Raw genomic sequence first — 18525 nt, 5'->3', positions numbered from 1 at the left:
ATTAATACAATGCATGAACTGACATTACGCTGCTTTTACTGCATTTGTTTATTTATGTGGTCATAAAAATTACGTGAAATTTTCGACATGACTGTAGTGCATCCACTTTGATGTGATATCAAAATTATTTTTTTGCTGTGTAGAGGTGCTTCGATGTTGTTGTAAACAAGAAATAAGAAGACTAGATTGAGGTGCTCAAGGAAGTGGTGGTAAACATGGATGTGACTTTATCGGATATGGAAGAGAAGAAGCACACATGTATGTATATTACAACTAAACGGGCACTGACATTTAAGAAGAGAGTGTGGTTAGTGACATCACCCGTCGTTCTGGCGTATTGTGTGAGCCACGAAGTGAGGGTTCGATTCTAGCTCCAGCCGGTGGATCTTTTCGTAAAAAGCAAATTTCTCTACTGGTCTGCAGAGTATTGTATGTGTTGTATGTGTTGTGTCACTTAGTTCAATCTGTACGATCTCTGGTTGGTGTCAATTGTTTTTAAGATACTAAAACCAACGTATGGTCATCTTCCCACGAAGAAAAAATCAATATGAACCCCAAAAACATATTTATATTCTCCGTATTCTCCGTACAGATTTTTCAAAATACATTTTAGCCTTAATAAATAGGGAAGTGGGACGAAAACAAAAAAAGTGGGACATGGCCATTTGAGACAAAACTGCTGATTGTAGCATTTTGAGTACTTAATTTGAGTGGTAAAAATTATTGATTAAGGGGGATATACACTCAGATAATAAAAAAATATTTTTTATGTCTTGCTAAAATTGATGAACATCTTTGAAAACATTGTAGATGAATAGTTGAAGATGCTAATTTCAAATAACAGACTGTAGTGGTAATTTTTATACGATAGATGGAGTAGATGAAAGCATAGAGTTGATAGTTCCGTTAGAGTACGGCAGTGTGAAGATTGCATATAGATATTAGAATAGCGAGCTAGAACAACTTTTAAGGAAGGTACAAATCGGTTTTTTCATCTCTCTTTACCAAACTCCCCCTTAGGAGAGGGATGGTGAGGGGTGTCCCCCCCCCCGCCACCACATAGTCAAAGTATTGTAGATGAAGTTATTTTACGAAACTTTGCCCCCAAGACGACAATTTTCCATCTCTCAAGTGGACGAAGCTACAGGACGAAAATGGAGTACAAACGGCAGTACCTCCTTAAAACAAAGTTTTTTGGCATAACATTTTTGTTTGAATTTTCCAACATTTTCAATGTTCTACAAAGTACTAGGAAAAATGGTAATGAATATAGCAAAACGTAACAGAACATTGTAATACTTTATTAGAAAATTGAACATTGAAAAATTTGAAAAATTCAGTTAAACAGTTTTTTAAGGGGTACTACCATAGAGGTAACTACCGTTTGTGCTTCACCCTATAACATCGTCCAGTTGAGGTATAAAAAATGGTTTTTTCGCCTTCATTTTTGATCGAGTAATCTTTTTTTTTCCCTTGATTTGTTTTCCGTCGATCTTATTTTCCTACTGAGTACCAATGGTACCAACGCCAGGGAGGAAGTTCCCACACCTGAACCCTACCTATCAACCCATCAACTCATGGACCGGGGACCAACGGCTTTACTTCACTTGTGAAGGAAGGCGTGATCAGAGATTTTATGCTTCAGAAAATCTCGGCGACTAGGATGGACCCCAGGCCTTTTGGAGTAAGAGGCAATCACGCTTACCACTACATCACCGGCGCCGCTGAATCGTGTGATCTTAAATTGCAACCAAATGTAATGCAACTCGTTTCAAATAAAATAAAATAAAATCAAATAAAAATATGGTGGTTTTAAAGGGTTAAACCAATTCTGCATGAGAGCAAAATCGAAAAAAATTAAAATCGCAATAATAAACAATGAAATAATAAATAAACACTAAACAATAAACAATAAACAATAAACAATAAACAATAAACAATAAACAATAAACAAGAAACAATAAACAATAAACAATAAACAATAAACAATAAACAATAAACAATAAACAATAAACAATAAACAATAAACAATAAACAATAAACAATAAACAATAAACAATAAACAATAAACAATAAACAATAAACAATAAACAATAAACAATAAACAATAAACAATAAACAATAAACAATAAACAATAAACAATAAACAATAAACAATAAACAATAAACAATAAACAATAAACAATAAACAATAAACAATAAACAATAAACAATAAACAATAAACAATAAACAATAAACAATAAACAATAAACAATAAACAATAAACAATAAACAATAAACAATAAACAATAAACAATAAACAATAAACAATAAACAATAAACAATAAACAATAAACAATAAACAATAAACAATAAACAATAAACAATAAACAATAAACAATAAACAATAAACAATAAACAATAAACAATAAACAATAAACAATAAACAATAAACAATAAACAATAAACAATAAACAATAAACAATAAACAATAAACAATAGACAATAAACAATAAACAATAAACAATAAACAATAAACAATAAACAATAAACAATAAACAATAAACAATAAACAATAAACAATAAACAATAAACAATAAACAATAAACAATAAACAATAAACAATAAACAATAAACAATAAACAATAAACAATAAACAATAAACAATAAACAATAAACAATAAACAATAAACAATAAACAATAAACAATATACAATAAACAATATACAATAAACAATAAACAATAAACAATAAACAATAAACAATAAACAATAAACAATAAACAATATACAATAAACAATAAACAATAAACAATAAACAATAAACAATAAACAATAAACAATAAACAATAAACAATAAACAATAAACAATAAACAATAAACAATAAACAATAAACAATAAACAATAAACAATAAACAATAAACAATAAACAATAAACAATAAACAATAAACAATTAAACAATAAACAATTAAACAATAAACAATAAACAATAAACAATAAACAATTAAACAATAAACAATAAACAATTAAACAATAAACAATAAACAATAAACAATAAACAATAAACAGATGAACATGGATGTTAACCACATTACTCTGCCCATCAAACAACAAACAATATGCATGAAGCTAATCATTGAGTGCTAAATTAAACGGATAAACATATCTGGTGTGGATTTCAATTTTATGTAAGTAAATATTTGTATGAACTATTTTAATATCTATATTTTTTTTATTAACCTATGATTTAACACATAATTTACTAAGCTTATGTATATTATGATTTTGAAATTCACCTTTAACTGAATAGAAGCGACACACTCGCATGGCATACGTAAAAATAATTATTCTGCTTTGGAAAACCTTCAACGTAAGGCACCCACAATCACCTCGCGTTATTGCTTGACAAATATTTTATTTTTCATAATTCAGCTCGACTAACCTACATCCTCTTTTTGCTGCATCGTTGCAGACCGTGAGAGATACCCGAATAATCTGGATCCAGAAACACTAACCGCTATCGAAAGAAGTGACCACCCAAACTCAATTACCTCGATAGCGATACAGGAATTCCCAAATCGAATGCCCACAACTGCGTCCAGACTGATGATGTTGGTTTTTTGGTATTTTCTTCACGTTTTTGTCATCTGTTCAATGTCCATTTAGTGACACTTTACTGCTTCATTACAGCATTACTGCTGATCGGAGGAAAACAAAAGTTGACGATTCACCGTCTTCCGCTCTTTTCGGTCATGTGGATTAGCTAGAGTTGAGAGAACTAGAGTGGAGTGATACGAGGCGTTCCCGTGGGATGGATTTATATCAGTATGTTAAAGTAAATTTCTGGAAAATAACTTTCACCACAGCTCATTCATCCAGTGATCGTGAACGCAATTAATTCATTCTGAATCTGTAAACATGTATCATTTACATTGTGCCGTAAACAAGCAAATTACTTCCTCCGGAAACATGCGAGTCGTAGCCACAAAAAAGGAAATTTAATTGGCCTGTTCGACATTTCAATTCGAGAGTGTCATCCTGTGTGTGGGCGTGCATCTGTCTGTGGTGCTTAATTACGCTCCACATGCAGAGAAGCCCAACAATCATCACTGCCCCGCAATGTGACACCAGCTGGTAGCGGCTTCAACTAACAACATTATCAATTCTGGGTGCGTAAATTTATACCATGAAAACAGGGCAGCGAACAACCTTCCTTTTGCTATCAATTTTCACATTCCACCCACCACGGTGTGCTACACCGTGCGAGATAAAAATCCGGCATTTTCTCTTTCACTCTCGGTACACAGCCCGTTTTTTCCTATTGAACACTGAACCACTTGTGCCAGAGCCGCGTACCCCATTCATTACCAATTTTCAGAGCTACTGTTAAATAATCAAATAAAATTTAAAACAAAAGCATCCTGTTGAAGTGCAACCGATCGGTTCCGTCGTTATTGCCGTCGACATCGACGTCGTTTTTTTTTTTTTTAAGTTGCTGGTGAGAAGGGGGTGTACATTTAATTAAAATGCATCCGGAAATCGATTTTCGGGTTTTCAACATTTGCCAAAGTACAATTTCTGCAAATAAAGGCTTTAGCACTGAAAACGGCGTAAATAGGGTTGGAGGGCGGTGGTGTTTCCCTAGGTGAACTATTATTTTGTATCAGCCAATAACAACTAAACAATATATTACGAGGTCGCAACTTTCAACCAACATTTGAATAGGTACCGTAAAACGGGGTATCTTTGATAGTGCGGGTAACTTTGAGAATAGAATATAAAGATTTAATTTCCTCTCTGCCCTTTTACCAAATTGGAAACATTGGTTCCATGTCGTAGCTTAGGGTATTTCCTTTGATATCGTAAATAGTTTTTATATAGTATGTGTTACATGTTTTCGAAACATATTAAAAACAATTTTCTTTTTTTATTACTAATGATGTTTTCTGATTGTATACTCATTCAAAATGTCACAGTTTAACTAAATTGTTTGAGTTTCAGTCATATTTTTTTTAAATAAATCGAGCATTATCAAAGTAACCCCAAATCAAAATACTGATGATGAGGTCCCAAGTCCATTAAACATATTACTAACGAATTGACTCTAGGATCCTCACTACTTGTTTAAAAAAAATGAATTTGAAAAACATGTTTTGATGTAGAAAATATTTAGAATATACTTAAAAAAAACTATCAATGTTGCCCAATTTTACGGTACTTGTTTACTTCATACTGCTTGCTCTATAGTACAATTCGTGGAATACACGCTGAATTCACGGTTTATTTATTAAAATAATTTAAATTTAAAAAATCAGCATTGCTGAAACCATTCTAAAGAGGGGACTTTGCCCGTCATTTTGGTTTTATTGAATACTAGCTGAGTGTGCCCGGTCTTGCTCGGGATTCAATATTAGCTTGAGTTTATGCGCCGATTTAAAAAAAAGCATGCTATATTGTACGTAGCCCCCCCCCCATTATCTAAGGGGCTACCCCCTATGATTATCTCCTTATACCCCCACACTCGCCCCCACATGCCTAATTTGGTTCCATTTGCTTGATTAGTTCTCGAGTTATGCAGAAATTTCTGTTTCATTTGTATGGGAGCCCCCCCTTACAGAAGGGGGAGGGATCTCGAGCCATCATAAGAACCTTCCACGGCCCCAAAAACCCCTGTATACAAATTTTCACGCCAGTAGTTACCGAGTCTATAAGGGTCAGACAGACAGAAATTCATTTTTATATATATAGATAGATAGATAGATAGATAGATTAAAAATAAAAATGTTATACAAGTTGATTTTTGATCAAAATTGCTTGACTCGCTCTGTCAACTCTCAGTAGAAAGCCAGATAGGGGCTTTGAGTAACTTAGAGATTTACCAAGTACAGGAAGTCCCAAACTACCAGAACCTCTTCAATTTTCTTGGCACGCAATGTCCAGTGCTGCAAAACCTCGACAATACAGGGCGATATTCAAAATTCTGCTTTGGTCACTCATTTGACCTAACAGTCATCGTCAAGACAAACCTTGTCAATTGTCAGTGACAATGCTATCAGTGACTAAACTAAATTAAGTGACACGAGCAAAACAATTACTTGTAGCCGTTAAAGTGAACAAGCATCAACGTCCTAAACTGCACACTTAGAAAAAATTATGTAAATTTAGGTGCTCTGTAGACGCGAAATTCAGCTCAATCAAACGTACTTTTCGTCGAGTAACGAACATTCGAGTCTCGGAGCACTTAATTTTACATAACATGTTTGTTTACGTCTCTTCTTTTATGTCAAAGATGGATTCCGTCACGTGTAAAATTAGGTATTTCTAAGTGTGTGTTTGAATAAAAATAATGTGAACCAGAATGTACGAAATTACAGTTTTTGTTACCAGCTGAATTTTTGTCATTGACGTAAAAATGAAAGAGATTTTGGCGATGCATTTTTGAGGATCAAGTCTATCAGATGACTGACTATGTGAGAAACAATTGATGAGAGACTATGCGAGAAACAATTTTGTCAAGTCTGACGACTGTGCGAAAGCCTGACAATGACAAATCTCAGCACTGTTCCAGTCAGTAGCTACAACTAGTTTCAACCGCAAAGATCAACGATCATCAAAGCAAGTAATTTGCCAATCAGTTTGGAAGATGCCTCTTCTGCCAGAGATGTGACATTCATTATTCTATTTTACGAAATTCCTGCGAATGATGGTTGCTGATAGGAATGGATTTCTTCAATCCTGGGCATAACGCCAGGACCTATGAGCGAGTCACCAACGTCACCAAAAGTACCATTCCATGTTGACTGGTGGGGAAACACGATCCTCCGTACCAAAGTCAATGTCTTCGAAGGAATTCAATACCAACAAGAACCATGCTGGACATGGCTTCTCAGCACTGATTAATGATCAGAAGTTTTTCGAACTAGCTGAATTTACAAAAAAAGTTTTTCGTACCATCGTGGCGAGCTTCTTTGAACACTTTCAAACTTGCTGAACCAAATGAATTAGATTGTAGAATTTATTAAATGTATATCCACAACTTTTTACTAGGACTGCAGATTACTTGATCGTATAAAATTCTCAATATCACTTCCCAGAATTCAGCAAACAAGTTTATCAAAAAGTTCTATAAAAAGTGTACCTTCCCAAAACCTTTGTTTAAATTTGTAGAAACATTCACAAGTACATAAGAATTCATAATAGCGTATAGTTGCATAAAAGTGTCCAAAGAAGCCTGCCACGACGGTATTTTGACTTTCCTATTCGATTTCCACCAAATCTGATACAGATCTAGTAACTCTTTGACCTGTTATCCAACGAGTGACATAAACCAACGAATGACGGATCTACTCTACTAAACACGGTGTTTGGCTGGCTGGTTTCCGGGTGAAAACCAGATAATTCGAAACCAGTCTAGTCTCCAAGGTCAATGTATGCTCTACAGCTGAAAACCAGGATCAGCATGCAATCCTGAAGCTCTGAAATTAAAAACGTACAGCACAGCCAGCACTCGCTGGAGAAGCAGCTTGTGAAGGGATATCCAGCAGGAATTCGGGTTGGGAAGCAGTAGGACGGTTCACAGAAAGAACAGCTCATCTGCCAAATAGATGAATGGAAAGCGCTCTACTTCGAGTGCTGGATAATCCACCCATTACATAAAAGATAGTCTAGTAAGTTTACGTGAGTGCGTTGTCATTTGTTAGAAATCGACGTTTAAAGCCATTGTCATTTGGTCCTTTCACATGTCCGTCTAGGATTCAAGGGGATGACCCAATAGCAGTTGCAATATGGCACTATGGAACAACGGTCCATGCTGGATAACATGATAACAATAATCAGCAAATTTAGGATCAATGTTTTGAAAACAAATGAGAGAAATTTAGCATGTTTGGTTTATCGTACTACAATAAATTGCAGTTTCAAAAAGGATATACGAAAAAGAGCCTTTTAACTAAAATAAAATTGCTCAAACTTCATTTAGAATGAGCCAATCAGCTCAACATCCTACCGATAAGACTTGAACACTTGACCAACCAGCAGCCAAGATTTCAGAAAATTTCTTGTAGGGCAAGTGAGCCAGTGTGTTGTCTAATTGGCTCTATTTTAAATTTCACACTTTTACATTCTTTTCAAAATATGGTTTCGATCATGGTTAGCACATATGTTTTGCGTTAAATCTACGCAAATAAAACCATGAACATTTGTCTGAAATTTGATTTTGGATATATGTATGTATATATATACAATCCAACTTCCACTATCCGGCAGTGTTTTTATGGAAGAAAAATGTTTGCAATATAATCTATTATTATCTTAATCATTGCAAACAATTTATGCCCGGATGATGGCTCTGTTGAGATTCAGTAACCCATTTCAGAATGCCTGGTCACTCGCGTCCATTCCGATGTTACTTTCACTTACAACAAGCCCCGCATACACGTAGTACCGATATAAAATGTATATTGGTACTGCGTGTACACTTCCATCATCAAAGCAATTCCTGCTTTGTAGATGGCACGTATTTAGTAGGATGCATTTCATATTTTTATATCTAGTTGTAATCAATTAAATCTCACCGCTTATGTATTGTGTCCTTGCTGCTGCATCTTTGTCATCTCGATTCTTGTTGAGTCGTGTTGAATAATCGGAATCTGTAGTGGAATACTCTTCTCTCTCTTTTTCTATCACTTTTCGATGTTTTTCGTATCTCTTCTATAAATCATGGTTTCTATTTTCTTCGAAAACACTCTCACTTGAACAAATGACACATAACACACATCAACGACACGACACATAGTTTCTCGATCTCTCATAGCAAAATTTCCGGCATAAATCTTCATGTTTTTGAATGATTTACGGAAAACTTTTGGAGACTTGGTGAAGCACTAAGTGCTTCGTGAAAAACTATCTGTAATGCCCTGCACAAACTTAAACTTTCCTTTAGTATGCCCTGTTTATCGCACTTTTTTCTCGTTCTCACGCAGTTAAAACTAGAATAATCTGATGCAGATCCTCCACATTTCTGGTCTGCCAGATTCACTCCTGAACGTCTTTCAGTGATCGATGTTGTCCAAAAACACCGCAGGCAAATTTCGACACCAGAACTACTCGCAAACTTAAAAGTTTTCAAAGAATCACACAACCGAAAAAGTAATTTTAGATGGGAAACACTCGGGAGAGCTAAAGAAATTCATGACAGCGCAAGAAACTCAACCGTTCGCGAAGCAGCCTACTGCGATGCTTTGAAATTTGATTTTGGATATATGGCCAAAACCTAGAGCATTAATGCTAATACTAATACACATACCCATCATCTGGAAAAATTACAGCTCTTTTAACTAAAATCGTGAGAGGATATTTGTTTTATTATACTTATTATAACACTTTAACCATTTTAGGTCATTCGTGACTTGTCCGCGGATGAGATTTGAACTCGCGACCTTTAGCGATATAGGTATGGATGCTAACCACTATGCCAGACTTGTCCCCTCGCAAGAGAATATACTTTTTCTTGTACTGTATTACTTATTTACAATACTTTCCACACAAAAATACTGAGAATAAAATGAACGCTCAAACTCTCCTATACTTTGCATGAAAAAGTGAGACCAATGATACCTTCTATTAGCAGTCTTAAAATTACGGACAAAGTCTCCTCTTTCGAATGGTGAAGGTTTTGGGAATGCCGAGTTTTTGGTTTTAATGTGAATCACCTCCTTATATCTGATAAATCTGATTTGCACCTAGCAATTTCAAGAGCACAAATATCAATTCTCACGAAACATATATCAAAGAAACTGGAACTTAATGAATGCTGAAAATGATGAAGGATGAAAAATAGCTCCAATTCAATAAGCGAGGGCGCAACAGTGTTTGAGATATAGCGACGTCGATGGTGTAGTGCTAAATGTGATTTCCTCTCACTCTAAAGGGCCTAGGTTCAATCCCAGTCGGCGCCGTCGGGATTTTCTGAGGCATAACATCTCTTATCACGTCCGAAATGTGTGCTCTACAAAACTTGAACTGATAGGTCATATCAGCCATCATGACGGCCATCTTTGGACTCTTCAAGGAATCACCTTAATGTTATTCTAACGCCATACGCTATGGGTATTCGTTCCGATTTGTTTTGAAATTCAGCCATTTCGAAATGGCGATTTCGAATTCTTCAATCAATCACAGATCTAAAATGTCATTTCTAATCAAAATGATGTCTGAAACAAAATTGTCCTCAAATATCAGTCAATCGAGACATAATTGCTCATCATTTGGTGTTTGCCAGCGGGTGATCGGCTGTACCTATCTACCAGAAGCCAAAGACACCGAAGCAGATCATCAATTACCGTTGTCTGATTTCAAATCCATTTGCGATTCACATGGTGTTGAAGCCAGTAAAATGAGTTTAATTTCGATTTTCTTAGTGTCGATCTACAATGTTGCACTGGGCGGTTGGCATTGATATGTGGAAGTTTTCGGTGCACGTGCTTTCGATCAGTCGGTTGTTTATCGCGAGTGACAATGAGATTTAAATAATAAGAGTTCTTTTATGCCAATTCTATTTGAGCATGTTATTAGAAGTTTTTTTCTTGGGTACAATTTACGGTGAGGATAAAATGAAAATTGGCAAATCGGTTTTCGGGATGGGTGCTTAGCCAACTTTTTACTGTAAATTAAAATGGTACATGCGGTGGATTTGTTTATGTTTAATTATTCCATGTTACAGATTTCCACATCGGGCAGCGTTACTAAGGACAGCTGTCCGAGAAATTTTTCAAACACTGTAAATTAATTAATATTTCAGTGTAAATCAACATTGAAAATTTGCTATTCCTGCTACGTCTTTGAACAGTCAAAAAAAATAGAGCCAACTCATTCGGGATTGCCACAGTAAACAGACTAGTTCCCCGAATAGCGAGAGGGAAATCGATAAATAAATAAATAAAACTGCAATAAAATCGAATTGAAAGCAATGCTGGTAAGGACTGTTCACTTTATAAAATGGACGCACACTTTAGGTCACAACTTTTTTGATTGCCTACTTAGCTATATGCTTTGTTCTGTTAGTATGAAGCTCTGTTTGTAAACAACATAGCAAAATTTATGAGCAATTCATTTGAAGTATTACAAAATTATTACAATATTTTATATTACGTTTGCTCTAAAATGCAATTAACAAAATTTTTCGTACTCATATCGATGCGACGGAACACCTGAGTGAATTTTTAATTTGCGTCATGCCAAATAATTTTTATTTTTTAAATTCTCAATGATGATATACACCAACTTAAACATATATCAATTTTGAAGAACAAAGTATACATACGATTTATCAACTTTTTTTACGATATTTGTCGACCCATGGTTACGAATGTTGACCCATGGCGAAAAGTTGACGTTTCGAGAAAGAGCGTATCTATCAGATTTTCACTTCACCGGAGGATTTCGTTTCACATGAACTGCGAAAAAAGGAAACTGGAAAATATTCCACAAACATTTTTTTACAACCTAGAGAAATTTCATGATTTTTTGCGTGCTTCAAATTTCGTTTCGCTTCGATCTGTATACTAGGCTTAAGACTAGGGGCATCTCACTCTAAACTTTAGACCTAATATCAATTAAATATTTTTAAATTCCTCGTAAGTATCGTAAGTATTTTTAAGTATTTTAAACTAAGATTATATTTTCATCGAAGTAACACTTGTTTTTATGACGTGTTGCTAGTGTAGAGGTTTGTTGTTGACTCTTTTTATATCGAGTCGTTCGCCGTGTATTTATTCAAATTCATATGAAAATTTATGTTAATGGGTGGATATTTTTATTATGTCTATGAAATACTATTACTAATTTCCATTTTTCAGCCATTCAAAATGTTAAAATGCAAAGGTCAAGATCGACGTACACAGTTCGAAAAGTAGTGTAAATTTCTGTTGAATATGATGCACACAAATGGAGCGTCATATTTCATATAAGTTTACATTATATATCATGTAAAGTTCTAGCACAATTCATGCAATGTAGCAAATATTGTATACAAAAGCCCATCTTTGTAAACAATATTGTTTACAAGTTGCTCGGTTGTGTGAAATTAAATTTAAGTTTACGCGAATGAATTTTTACATCACAATTAAAATTCAGAATTTTTATCTGTGTAGCTACAAAAAACGATGTTTTGCAATCGTTGGTATGAGATGCACCCGAGTATAAATTATGATGTGTCTAATGATCGAGAGAACACAGATTGTTCATTGGCACACATAAACCCCTTCGGTGGACAAAGATCCTACTGATGAATATATATTTCCACAAATGCATACTACCCCTGCCTTCCTAGCAGCGAAACATCTGACTAAGTAGTTTTTTTTTTGCAGTAAAGATGAGGTTTTAGTTCTTAAGCTAAAAGTAGTAAGCTCAAGATGCCGAGAAAATCGTGTCACAGAATATTCCTAAGGAAACCAAGATGACCAAGTGAATGAGTACTGAAGGAATGGGTAAGGAGGGTCAAAACGTCTAATCGAAAGCAAAATTAAAGTTTATCAATCTATCGACCCAACTAACAATTTTAGCTGCAGATTAGCTTATACAGCCGAAAATTGGCTTATACAGCTAATTTTTGCCTGTATAAGCTAGTCTGCAGCTAAAATTGTTTGTTGGGGAGTTCCTCAATTCAAGAAAATGGTCTATTAAAATTCTAATACCTATTAAATTTAAACATTGTATTGCTTGTTCTATTCTACATAGGAAATCCTAAAAGTTAAATCCGACTATTTTAATCATTCCCATAATTGTTTCATGTTATCGTTGGACCGTTATACTCCAACTATTGCTTCAAATTGCTCTTTAATTAGTTAATCACCAGATCATGCAACGAGAGTATGGAGTTCAAAATCGATATAGGATATAAACCATATCCTCCTGGAAAGTTAAAAAGAGAGCTGTGCTGAAAACTAAAAAATGATTAAAATTAGTTTCAAACACACTCCGCCTTTGGTTCAAAGAAGATATCTTGCTTCGATGGTATTCAACTAAACAGCCTTGATGATTTTTTATCTTCTGTAATAAACATGTTCTACATTTAGAAGGTGAGAAGCTACGAGATCCGGGTCCGCACCATAGCATGGTGTGAAAGGTTTTACCACTTCCGATTTTGCTTAGGCTATATACCCGTATTTATCGTTTGACAGGCAAGAACCTAGCGGATGAAAAGTAAAAATATATCCCCGATTATAACACAATACTTGCATGGAGATAAAGAATACAAATGATAGAAATCAAACCGAACGAGTAACCAACAAAAGGTTCCCATGTCTTTCAGATCAGAATGAACTCTTTCTGGTTCCGATCAAACAGATTACACCGGAAACGGTTCGTGACATACAGCTGCTCTGCTCACTCTCTCAATAAAATTAATGCTAATTCCATAACAAATTCACCAATATCCACACAAACCTTCTGACATTGGATAAACAAACAAATTAAATCGGTATAGCAACCAAGCAAATAAACTAACGCTAGATATTTCTTAAGTATTTTTAGGTATTTACAGGTATCTTAGATATCACTAAGAACTTTATTTGTATATGAAGGAAAATACAAAGCTTAGAGTGGGATGCCCCTAGGCTTAAGACAAAGTTCGATATTACTTGAAGTTTTTTTTTTTTGGATCATAGTAAGCTCTGGTCGGGAGTGGTTGATTTTCGATTTGGCTGTCACGTTTTTGCTTCAGTTAGAATTTTCCCTTAGGGCCGTTGAATTTAAGTAAAAGTTTCCAATACTGTCGCGTGCTACCACCATATCCTGTGTTCGGTATTTGGTAAAGTCATATACGCGAAAGTGTTTTTAAATAACCGGAAGAAGAGGATCCATCGTGGGCTTTAGAGGGTGTGTATGAGCAAATGCAATCAAAATCAGGCTTGTTACATATCATTCCGGTGAATCACGAAATGAGATGCAAAGCGTAGAGAAAAACAAAGCTACGGAAACCGTGGATTTGAGGATCAAATTAACATGGTGAGACCTATCCAAATACTTTTATCAATTTATAAAAAAAAATACGTGCCACGATACAAAAGAACATTTTGAAACTGGAAGTGTGTGTGTAATACTTGTATCCAATTGTTATAGGTGCGGGGCTTATTGTAAGTGAAAGTAACATCGAAATGGGCGTGATTCTTCAGACATTCTGAAATGGATTGCTGGATATCACCTTTTAACTCCCGGAATAAAACTGTCTACAATGACCATAAATGCGACATTGTAGTGGGAGTTCTTCCATAATAACACTGCCGGCCAGTGGGGTAGAGAGAATACACACGCAAACACACGCACACACATACTATAATTTTGTTTGGATCATAATCTTCACATATCTAGAATAAACAATACGGATACAACGTATAATGAAATCAATAGTGGTGGGCTTTTATTTTGGTGTCCGTTTTATAAAGTGAACAGTCCTTAGTGGAGCCGCAAAAAAATGATATTCAATCCGAGCCCAAAAGCTTCTCCGAATTGAATTGAAAGCACTTGTTTATAGAGTTTGTTTACAAGGTTACACATTGCACCAACGCAGGTTAATGCAGCTTTTAGCCATATTTCGCATGTATAATTACGAAAACTAAAACAGCGAAAGTGGAAACTTCCGGTTACGTTGCCACCGCAGCGCCGAAAGCTAAATCAGTTGCGATAAAATTTTATTCTCCCAAGGGTTTCGGAAGCGAAACATTCCTTCAGAGCAACCGGCATGTGTGGGTACGAATGTTTGAATGGCATGTCGCTTTCCGGCTCATCACACATCGCTCGCACAAGTCAGGCAGTAGCAAAAACAGTGGTAGAGTCTCTGTGGGGGCCATTCTCCAGCATGATAATAATTGACCGTGAGGAGCAGAAATTGGGGCTTCCGCTAGAGTGGCCGAACGACGATAATCTCCACAAGTGGTGAATGCACGCTTCCGACTGAACGGAAAACCGAAATAAACTTTTGCTACACACTATACCTATACCTACCGACATCGACCACTTGACGGTCTTTTATCGAGAACACTCTCCTGGGTAGATTTTCGGCTACAGGAAAGTTTCCCGGCAAACAGGCTCGTGATGCTTGGTTTTGGCTTGTTTGAGGAACGGGAAGAGCCAGACTTGTGTTCATTAGTAATTTCCGGTCAGCAGAGCTGAATGAAAGTTGTTTTTATTGTTGAGTAATAAAATTTTCACCTGATTTGTTTAAATATGCAAAATGAAGGCGGAAGGGACCATACGGTGCTGGATTCAAATGGAGGCAGTAGCAGCAGCTGTTCACTGATTATCGTTGCAGGTGAATTTAGGGTTATGATCAATTTGTGCTTGTTATTGGAAAGTTGTAAAAAAACGAATAGAGATCGATAACAAATTTTTAATGAAGAAGTAGTGTATCGATTGATGCTTGAACATTTTTATGATTAATTTAACAGGTATTGTGAGAACTGTGATGATCGATGCAAATGGAGTGATCTTTTTTGACAACGGTATAAAGCATAGAGATGAGTACTCTATTTACAGTCTACTACGCATCTACTGTATAGGCCCACCTTTTAACGGAGCAAAGATTAAAGTAGGAAGTTTGTCTGGATAAAACAGTTACATTGCATTTTTCATCCAGAACCAATAGACGCCACTAGAGACTAGCGTTCATTCTCAACGTGCAAATACTGGTGATCTAATTTATGTTACACAATACCGGCGCCGACTACGTCGAAATTCAGGTCAATTATGAAGAGGGGTGAAAATTGTTGGTGAGATACTCACTTTATTGGATGCCGAGAAGTCCCCTGCACTTCCACAAACATCACGAGAATTAATGTAGGCAGCTAATAGGTACATATTCGTCTTGATAATCGATGTTACAAAGTATGTGTTTAGAGAAAAAAAAGTATTGTGTCCCATGCACGACCGCAGTATTGACGTAGGACTACGAGATTGTGTTTTGCTTAATAATTTAATTAATAATTAACAAAATTTTGATTTATACATTTTATTGTAAAATAAACAAACATTCAATTCAAAGTTTTGAAATTAGGGGATATTCAAAATCCTTGATCGAATGCAATTTGCATATTTCTAAAATCAGTTCCCATCCCATTCAAAATAAGGTTCCAAATATGTACCACCAATTTTCAATTAGTCTTATAAATCTTATCAACTTTGTCAAAACAGCAACTATCTATAATTTTTAGCTTTCAAGTTAAAGCAAGTAATTATAAGTCAAATCGTATACTCGCCGGGCTTGGTGTGACAATTTAGAACTGAGCTGTCCACTATACAATAGGTCGTGTTGACAGCAGCCTTCTATCTAGTCGAGATGTCGACTTAAGCAAGCCATTAATATCAATTGGCACTAGTGGTTGGTGATTTTCGAATGACATCTTGAGGTCTTGTCATTCAGAATAACTTTACTGAAAACAGCTGAAAACTTCTATCTAGTCGTACTGTCAAGTTAAAACAAGAAATAAGATGCCAAATTGCAGACTAGCGTCACATGAAAGCATCTTACTTCCAGTCGTTGGGGAAAATGAAACACTCCATTTCATTTTTGACAAAATTGCAAATTTAGGACTCTATCAAATTAACCATGTGAAAAATCAACAAAATTGTTATTTAGACCTTTTATTAACAAATACTTATGAAGATTTCTGTGTGACTGAATCGTTAAGTCCCATATGGAGAAATGAAATGTTTCACACAGCAATAGAGTATTCTCTATTCGTTCACATAAATGAAAGAACCAACGACTGCGAATTTGATGAAATCTTTGATTACAATTCAGCAAATTATGATAACATTAGAAATAGATTGAACATTGTCGATTGGCAAGCAATATTAAGAACTGCAGGAAATGTTGAATGTGCAGTTGACGTATTCTACAATGTGTTGCTTGAAATAATTCTTGAAGAAGTGCCAACTAAAAGAAGAAGACGTCAGAGTCATGCAAAACATCCAGTTTGGTACAACAGGGAACTGAAAAATTTTAAAAATCGAAAGCAAAAAGCGCACAAATTTTATAAAAAATATAATAGTGAAGAAACTTTGGCATACTATTTAGACATTTGCGATCAGTTAAATTTGGCCGTGAATATGGCATTTGAGGAGTATAATTTAAAAACTGAACTTGAAATAAAATCTTGTCCTAGAAACTTCTTCAATTATGTGAAAACCAAATTAAAATCTGATAATTTTCCCTCAAAGATGCATTTGGACGATAGGATAGGTGAGAACTCGGATGATATATGCAATTTGTTTGCAAATTTCTTCCAAGAAATATATACTACGTTTTCAGAAGAGGACCGTGACCGTGAATATTTTGAATCATATCCAGAATTTTCAAGTGACATCAGCGTAAGTCAAATCAAGGTTCATGATATCTTTAAGGGTTTAAACAATTTAGATGCATCTAAAGGTCCTGGCCCTGACGGTGTTCCGCCAGTTTTTATGAAAACTTTAGCAATTGAACTTACTGCTCCATTATTTTGGATTTTCAATATGTCACTGGAATCCGGAAACTTCCCTAAAATATAGAAAAACTCGTTTTTAGTGCCTATCTTTAAATCGGGTAAAAAATCCGACATACGTAATTATCGTGGTATAGCTATTATCTCTTGCATTCCGAAACTTTTCGAGGCGATTGTAAATGAAAAACTCTTTCTTCAAATTAAAAACAGAATAACTACTATGCAACATGGCTTCTTTAAAGGCCGTTCAACAACTACGAATTTGCTCGAATTAATTAATTATTCCTTGAATGCAATGGATAACGGAAACCATGTAGAAGTGTTGTATACAGATTTCAGCAAAGCGTTTGATCGAATTGACATACCCATGCTTCTTTTTAAACTTCAAAAAATGGGAATTCATTACGCACTCCTCAAGTGGCTTGAATCATATTTAACTGACCGTCATCAAATAGTAAAATACAAAGGAAAGATATCAAATCCCGTTGATGTCACTTCAGGAGTTCCTCAAGGCTCCCATTTAGGACCACTTTTATTTATTCTCTTCGTCAATGACATATCTTTCATTATTAAGAAATTGAAAGTTTTAATATATGCTGACGACATTAAACTTTTTTTGGAAATAAAAGATGCCAAAGACATCATCACATTCAAAGAGGAAATTCAAATATTCCATACTTGGTGTCAAAAAAGCCTGCTACAATTAAATATAAAAAAATGTAACTCCATTACCATTAGTAGAAAACAAAAGCTACCCGATATAACAGTCACTTTAGGAAACCAGATCGTAGAAAAATGTGATAGAGTCAGGGATCTAGGTGTTATTTTGGACTCAAAACTTACTTTCACCGATCATTATAACACAATTATTAACAGAGCTAACAACATGCTTGGTTTCATAAAACGTTTCTGCTATAACTTTCACGATCCGTATACGATAAAAACATTGTACATTGCTTATGTAAGATCGATGTTAGAATATTGCAGCATAGTTTGGTCACCTTTTTCAATCACACACGAAGAAAGAATAGAGTCCGTTCAAAAGCAGTTTCTATTGTATGCACTCC

This window comes from Ochlerotatus camptorhynchus, unplaced genomic scaffold, assembly GCF_037179485.1.
Source record: "Ochlerotatus camptorhynchus isolate MF236.1 unplaced genomic scaffold, CSIRO-AGI_Acam_v1.1 ptg000259l, whole genome shotgun sequence".
Lineage (NCBI taxonomy): Eukaryota > Metazoa > Arthropoda > Insecta > Diptera > Culicidae > Ochlerotatus > Ochlerotatus camptorhynchus.
The sequence above is the reverse complement of the archived record's forward strand: the minus strand, read 5'-3'. Positions refer to the sequence as shown.